Raw genomic sequence first — 7,035 nt, 5'->3', positions numbered from 1 at the left:
CGTGTGCATGTGCGTTTGTGTAGTGTATGTATATGTGCGTGCGTGAGTGTGTGTGTGCGCGCGCGTGTGTGTATGTATGTATGTAGGTTGGCGTGTGTTTGTGGTCTTTTTTGTCACACATTCCAACAACAAAAAAGAATCATTCCGACGCCTTGTTGTCAAAACTCCAATTTGTTGCCGAGCTTTACAGAGAATTGAAGAATTGACAGCCTCCCCCCCCCCAACCACCACCACCCCCCTACCCACCCCCATGCCCCCACCGCCCCGCCCCCTAAGCCCTCATGCTATGCCCTGCACGTGCACATCTGATGCTGACAGAGAGAAAGAGAGAGGGGGCGATGCTCCAACTGAGGAGGTCACAGCTGTCTTCTGATCAGCTGACGATGTTATCATCAAGTCATCCGCTTGGCCACAGTCATTTTACACGATTTGCACGCGCTTCACTCATGCTCCTGGCGTGAGCACCACTGCTTCAATTTTCTCCCCCTCTCCTCTTCTCTTTTCTGAAGGAACGTACACTAAATATCGCGGCGTCCCTAACATGCCACTCGTGTCAGTCAGCCTTAACAGACAGACATAATGTGGTGCCGTTATCCTCAAACTGCTGTTATCTTGTCCGCATGACAGACAGCAGGATCCCGAAGATGCTTTTATATGGCCACCTGAAGGAAGGCCACCGTGCAAGCGCTTAAAGGACACCTTGAAGACAAACCTTAAAGCCTGTGACATAGACATCGCTTCCTGGGAAACTGATGCCCTTGACCGCTGTCGCTGGAAGATGCTGTGCTCTAGAGGCGTAAAGACGTTTGAAAACAAGAGAACGCTGGCCATTAAGGAGAAACGTGAGTGAAGGAAGCAGGGCTCAACTTCTGGAGACGTTTTCCCTTGCAACACCTGTGGGAAGTGCTGCGCATCCAGAATCGGCCTCTTCTCCCATATGAGGACACACACCGACAGATAAGCTTGTCTGCCTACTCATCCGTCGGTCCGACGGGAGACTCCATCACTGTTTTCTTTGCTTGCAGACAGAAATTACAACGGATCCCCCCACGCAATCTTCAGCCGAGTGACGTAAAGTGCCTTTTTCGTCAGCACTCGTTCTGAAACATTCCATGAGGCGATAGTTCAGGTTCTCACGCGTTACACTGAGCGACGAAATCTATTCAAGAGAAGATCAGTGTTAAAGAAAGGTTAGGCGTTCTGCACTCAGGCAGGAAAGTTCACATCAGTTCAGGCCTAATAAGATAAAATGAAGTAAAAACAAGATACATAAAAACAATTAAATAGTAATCAAATTAATTTCCCTCCGAAGTGACGCGGTACCAGCTGGGGATACCCAGTGCCAACACGTAAAAGCCCACTCGTGTACATACGAGTGAACGAGGGAGTTGCAGCCCACGAACAAAGGAGAAGATTCCTGGTTGGACTTTTCTGTTGGGACCTGATCTATCAGCCACTGGTGAAAAATTCATGCTAGACAGCTGCGAAAGCAAACTCAAGAATCGAGAAAGGCCATCATTTCTCTGAAACGCTGTAACTGAAGTATGCATAGACGCGTACTGAACGAAAACTGAACGTTACATCTATTAATTATTCGGGACCGATGTCGAGCTGCACGCTGCACATCGATCGAGGATCGATGATGCCTAAGCGCCGGCCTGGTAAAAACTAAACGGTCTCGCTTTTCTTTTTTTGCAGTTAGGGACATGTTACCCATATAGGACTGTATGGAGAGAAAAAAAACCGGTTTTCACTGGCTCGGCAAAAAGAGAGAAAGAGAGAGAGGAAATATATATATACAGTGTACATTAAGCTGTTTTAAGTGGAGTGTACACGAGAAAAAGAAAGATGCCCGTGATTACTCAGTCACAATCTGTGGAGGCGGAAGCAGGGGGTGGAGGGGGTTGGGTCGAGAGGGGGGGGCGGGGGTGATATCATAATTATCAGAACGCCGCCTCATCCACCACTGCCAGAAGTGATCAACATCGTCCACCAGTCAACACTGACACAGAACAGAACGTCCACCAGTCAACACTGACACAGAACAGAACGTCCACCAGTCGACACGGACACAGACACAGAACGTCCACCAGTCGACACAGACACAGAACGTCCACCAGTCGACTCTGACACAGACACAGACAGCCACACGGCAGTTCATGATGAGACTGACGGAGACACAGAGACAGACCTCTGCAGGCACAGCCACAGGCAGAGATCAGCAGGATCAAGATGGAGAGCTCGAGAAGGCGGCGGAGAACACCGTCAGGCCTGTAGAGTTCCTGCTCAACCAGGCCTTCGACTCTTGGGAAAGGGAACGTAAGTGAAACGGAACAGCATATATATATATATATATATATATATATATATATATATATATATATATATATATGTATGTATGTATGTATGTATGTCATAATTTCTTCTTTTTTTTTTTTCTTTTTTTTTAATCCCTTGTCTTGAAGGTTACGTTTTCTCAAAATGAAATGTCATCGTTTTTACCAGAACTTTGTACAGTTTATACATATCAGTGTGGAAGAAATATAGCATTGACACATACAACAATTGCAGGGTACTACAGCGGAATTGGTTTGCACTGAAGGGTATTTCTGTTTCATATCATATAAAGAAGATAGAATTTAATAATAATAATAATGGTATTTATATAGCGCTGAATCTTGTGCAGAGACAAATCAAAGCGCTTTCACACCAGTCATTCACATGCATGCATAACTCTAAAACTGGAGAAACTGAAGACAAGGAAGAGGCAGGGAAGGGAGGCTGTTTCGGGAAGAGGTGGGTTTTAAGGTCAGACTTTGAATGAGCTGAGTGTGGAGACTTGACGAAGCGAAAGAGGAAGTTCATTCCAATTGCAAGGTCCAGAGACAGAGAAAGAATGGCGGCCAAACAGTCCAGTGTTTGAATCTGGGTATGCGTAAACAGAGTGGATCCGACGCCGATCGTAGTGAGCGAGATGGAGTGTAGAAGTTAAGGCAGCCGCAGAGATAGGAAGGGGCAGATTTGTGAATACATTTATAACATAGAGTGCTGATCTTGTACTTTATTCTGTGTGAGATAGGGAGCCAGTGGAGATGTTGCAAAAGAGGAGTGATGTACTCAGATCTTTTCTTTCTGAGGACGAGTCGGGCAGCAGAGTTTTGTATGCGCTGAAGAGACTGAATGGATGAAGCAGGTAAACCAGACATTAGAGAGTTAGAGCAGTCAAGGTGAGAGAGAATTAGAGAAACGACAAGTCTAGATGTTGCATCAATGGACAGATATTTCCGGATGGAATTGATGCGCCGCAATTGACCAGTGAGTAGCAGGATTGACATGTCTGACTGATAATTTTTTGCATAGACAGTGTGTTGTCAAGGACAACGCCGAGGTTCCCGACTGAACTGGAAAGAGGGATGGATGTACTACCAAGTTTGATTGTGTCAGTTGTAATGGAAGAGTTTTTGTTTGGTTCCTATTATCATTGTTTCGGTTTTGTCCACGTTCAATTGTAACTTATTTAGAGTCGTCCAGTTTTGAATGTCCAAGAAACAGTTGGATGTTTCTTACAAGAGCGACGACAGTTTTTCGGGGGTATCACTCTTCTGGAGTTGAGTGTCATCAGCATAAGAATGATGTTTGACAATATGGCGGTTGATGATTTCAGCGAGAGGGGCAGTGTACGGTGTGAAGAGCACTGGGCCTAAAACAGATCCCTGTGGGACCCCATGTTCGATTTTAACGGGTTCAGACTTGTGAGTAGCTGCTTGTAACAGATGTCGTCTAGAGAAGGTAGATCAGCCCCGATAATCTTAGTGGCAGATTTTACGATTCTGTTCATGGCTGGAATTTCTGCCTTGGACATGTTTCCGTATCAAACAGCAATGGCAAAGGTAAATATACTTTCAGTGAGAGCTCTGTAGAAATCAACCATGATTTCAATGACAGCTCTGTAGAAATCAACCGTGATTTCAATGACAGCTCTGTAGAAATCAACCGTGATTTCAGTGACAGCTCTGTAGAAATCAACCCTGATTTCAGTGACAGCTCTTTAGAAATCAACCGTGATTTCAATGACAGCTCTGTAGAAATCAACCATGATTTCAATGACAGCTCTGTACATATCAACCATGATTTCAATGACAGCTCTGTAGAAATCAGCCGTGATTTCAATGACAGCTCTGTAGAAATCAACCATGATTTCAGTGACAGCTCTGTAAAAATCAACCATGATTTCAATGACAGCTCTGTAGAAATCAACCATGATTTCAGTGACAGCTCTGTAGAAATCAACCCTGATTTCAGTGACAGCTCTGTAGAAATCAACCATGATTTCAATGACAGCTCTGTAGAAATCAACCGTGATTTCAGTGACAGCTCTGTAGAAATCAACCCTGATTTCAGTGACAGCTCTGTAGAAATCAACCCTGATTTCAATGACAGCTCTGTAGAAATCAGCCGTGATTTCAATGACAGCTCTGTAGAAATCAACCCTGATTTAAATGACAGCTCTGTAGAAATCAACCGTGATTTCAGTGACAGCTCTGTAGAAATCAGCCATGATTTCAGTGACAGCTCTGTAGAAATCAACCCTGATTTCAGTGACAGCTCTGTAGAAATCAACCCTGATTTCAATGACAGCTCTGTAGAAATCAGCCATGATTTCAGTGACAGCTCTGTAGAAATCAACCCTGATTTCAGTGACAGCTCTGTAGAAATCAACCCTGATTTCAGTGACAGCTCTGTAGAAATCAACCATGATTTCAATGACAGCTCTGTAGAAATCAACCATGATTTCAATCACAGCTCTGTACATATCAACCATGATTTCAATCACAGCTCTGTACATATCAACCATGATTTCAACGACAGCTCTGTAGTCGAAATCGGATTATGTCGGAATCCACTTCACGCTTTGCCGGATGACGATCGATATATCATTATTTTTACGTCTGGTCGATCACCAGCCGTCGTGGCTAAGTGGTTAGCGTCACGTCGCGGACGGACAAACGACTGGAAGGACGTGGGTTTGAACCCCAGCACTGAGAGTTACACTTTTTTTGCTTGTTTGTTTGTTTGTTTTTACCCGTAGCCGGCTCCTAACCCGAACTGAGTGTTCTAAGAGCTTAACTGGGAAGACTGGGACCATTCTGTCCAGGGTCATCCCGACTTCACGGATGTGTCTTTGGGGTGGTGTTGCTCATATTCAGTCCCTGACCAACACGGCAGGTGTCTGTATCTCAGTCTCAGCAGGATGGTTGTCAGTCACCAACATGTATCATGACGAGAGAACAGCCTTGCTAAGTAGTCCCAAACCTAACTGGAGCTCCACCCACCCCCACCCCGAACCCTCCCACCCCCCACCCCCCACCCCCCTTAGCAGCATCGTTATCAACTCCATCATCATTCATCAAACTCGAAACATATGGGGGAAAATGTACCAAATTCTGGACCGGCATTTTGCTCTTTTTAATTTTAATTTTTATTATATATATATATATATATATATATATATATATATATATATATATATATATATATATAGTTTACCTTTGATCGTCAGATCCATCGATTAGGTCTGACACGTTTGGAGGTTGAAGCAAGCTGATAAACACCCTCTATCTCTTCTATCTCAGTCTCCACATAGCTCCTCTTTCCACCGAATGGAGGGGAGAGAAACTGGATGACAAACATACTGTAGACGGAGCTGCACACGCATTCAGACACACACGCGCGTGCGCTCGCGCGCGCGCGCACACACACACACACACACACACACACGTGCGCACACACACACGCACACACACACGTACACACACACACACACACACACACACACACACACACTGTGTGTGACACACACGCACACATTCACACACACACACACACTCTCTCTCTCTCTCTCTCTCTCTCTCTCACACACACACACTATCTCTCTCTCTCTCTCTCTGTCTCTCTGTCTCTGTCTCTGTCTCTCTCTCTCTCACACACACACACACACACACACACACACACACACCACACCACACACACACACACACACACACACACAGATGCCGGCAGATACAGGGATTTCTGCAAAACTGATCAACTCGCAATCTCTGCTGAGGTTCTTACCAACCTTCACCCTCTCCCCCTCCTTTCCCTCCCTCCTCCCCCCATTCCTCCACCGCCACACCCCCACACCCCTGCCACCGTGCCCTACTGACAGCGAAAAAAAAAAGAAGAAAAAAAACAAAAAAACCCCTTTCTCCCCTCCTCCTCCGCCTGTACCTCACGTGCTAGATCTATTTTTAGACAAGCGAGCTGCTGCAAACCTTTTTCTGTTCCGATGTGGTGTCAGCAAAATCTCAGCACGTGCTCTCATGAGTTAGTCTTCGCGTTGAGGGAGAGAGAGAGAGAGGGGGGGGAGAGACAGAGACAGAGGGGGAGAGACACAGAGAGACACAGAGAGAGTGGGGAGCGGGGGGATGCGAATGCGAATATTTTATTCATAATAGGCCATAGCCCCTCATGAAGGGGGGGAGGGGGGGGGGGTGAAAACATTGAATTAATCGTACATCACATTTAACAATGAATACAAACAGAATTACAATGCGCGTTACTCACTACAGATAGAACGACTCTGAAACGCCTTATACAAATATATTGCAAAATGTTTGACAACATTCTCATTCACAGATGCTAATAGCAGTGCAAGTTTGAAAACAGAAGGTTGTCTGTAAAACTTTTTAGGAATTAATTGTTCTCTGAGATCATCCAAGGCAGAACAGCAAAATACAAAATGAACTTCACTTTCCCGTGCATCATTACATAATGGACACCCAAGTTCACTTTCATTATGTGTTCTATAACGAAAACGATGAACAGTTATATCAGACACCCCAAATCTAAATCGTGTCATAATATTTTTTAAGTGCTTATCCATTTTCATTAACATATATGTCGGCATGCAGTGCAGTGAGTTGAAATGTCGATACAAATCAAACCTGTTACTGTCCTGAATGTGGGCACCCCACTCTTGCCATCTACAATCAA

The sequence above is a fragment of the Babylonia areolata genome, chromosome 15 (assembly GCF_041734735.1).
Source record: "Babylonia areolata isolate BAREFJ2019XMU chromosome 15, ASM4173473v1, whole genome shotgun sequence".
NCBI classification, from domain to species: Eukaryota; Metazoa; Mollusca; class Gastropoda; order Neogastropoda; family Buccinidae; genus Babylonia; species Babylonia areolata.
This window is presented reverse-complemented; position numbering follows the sequence as displayed.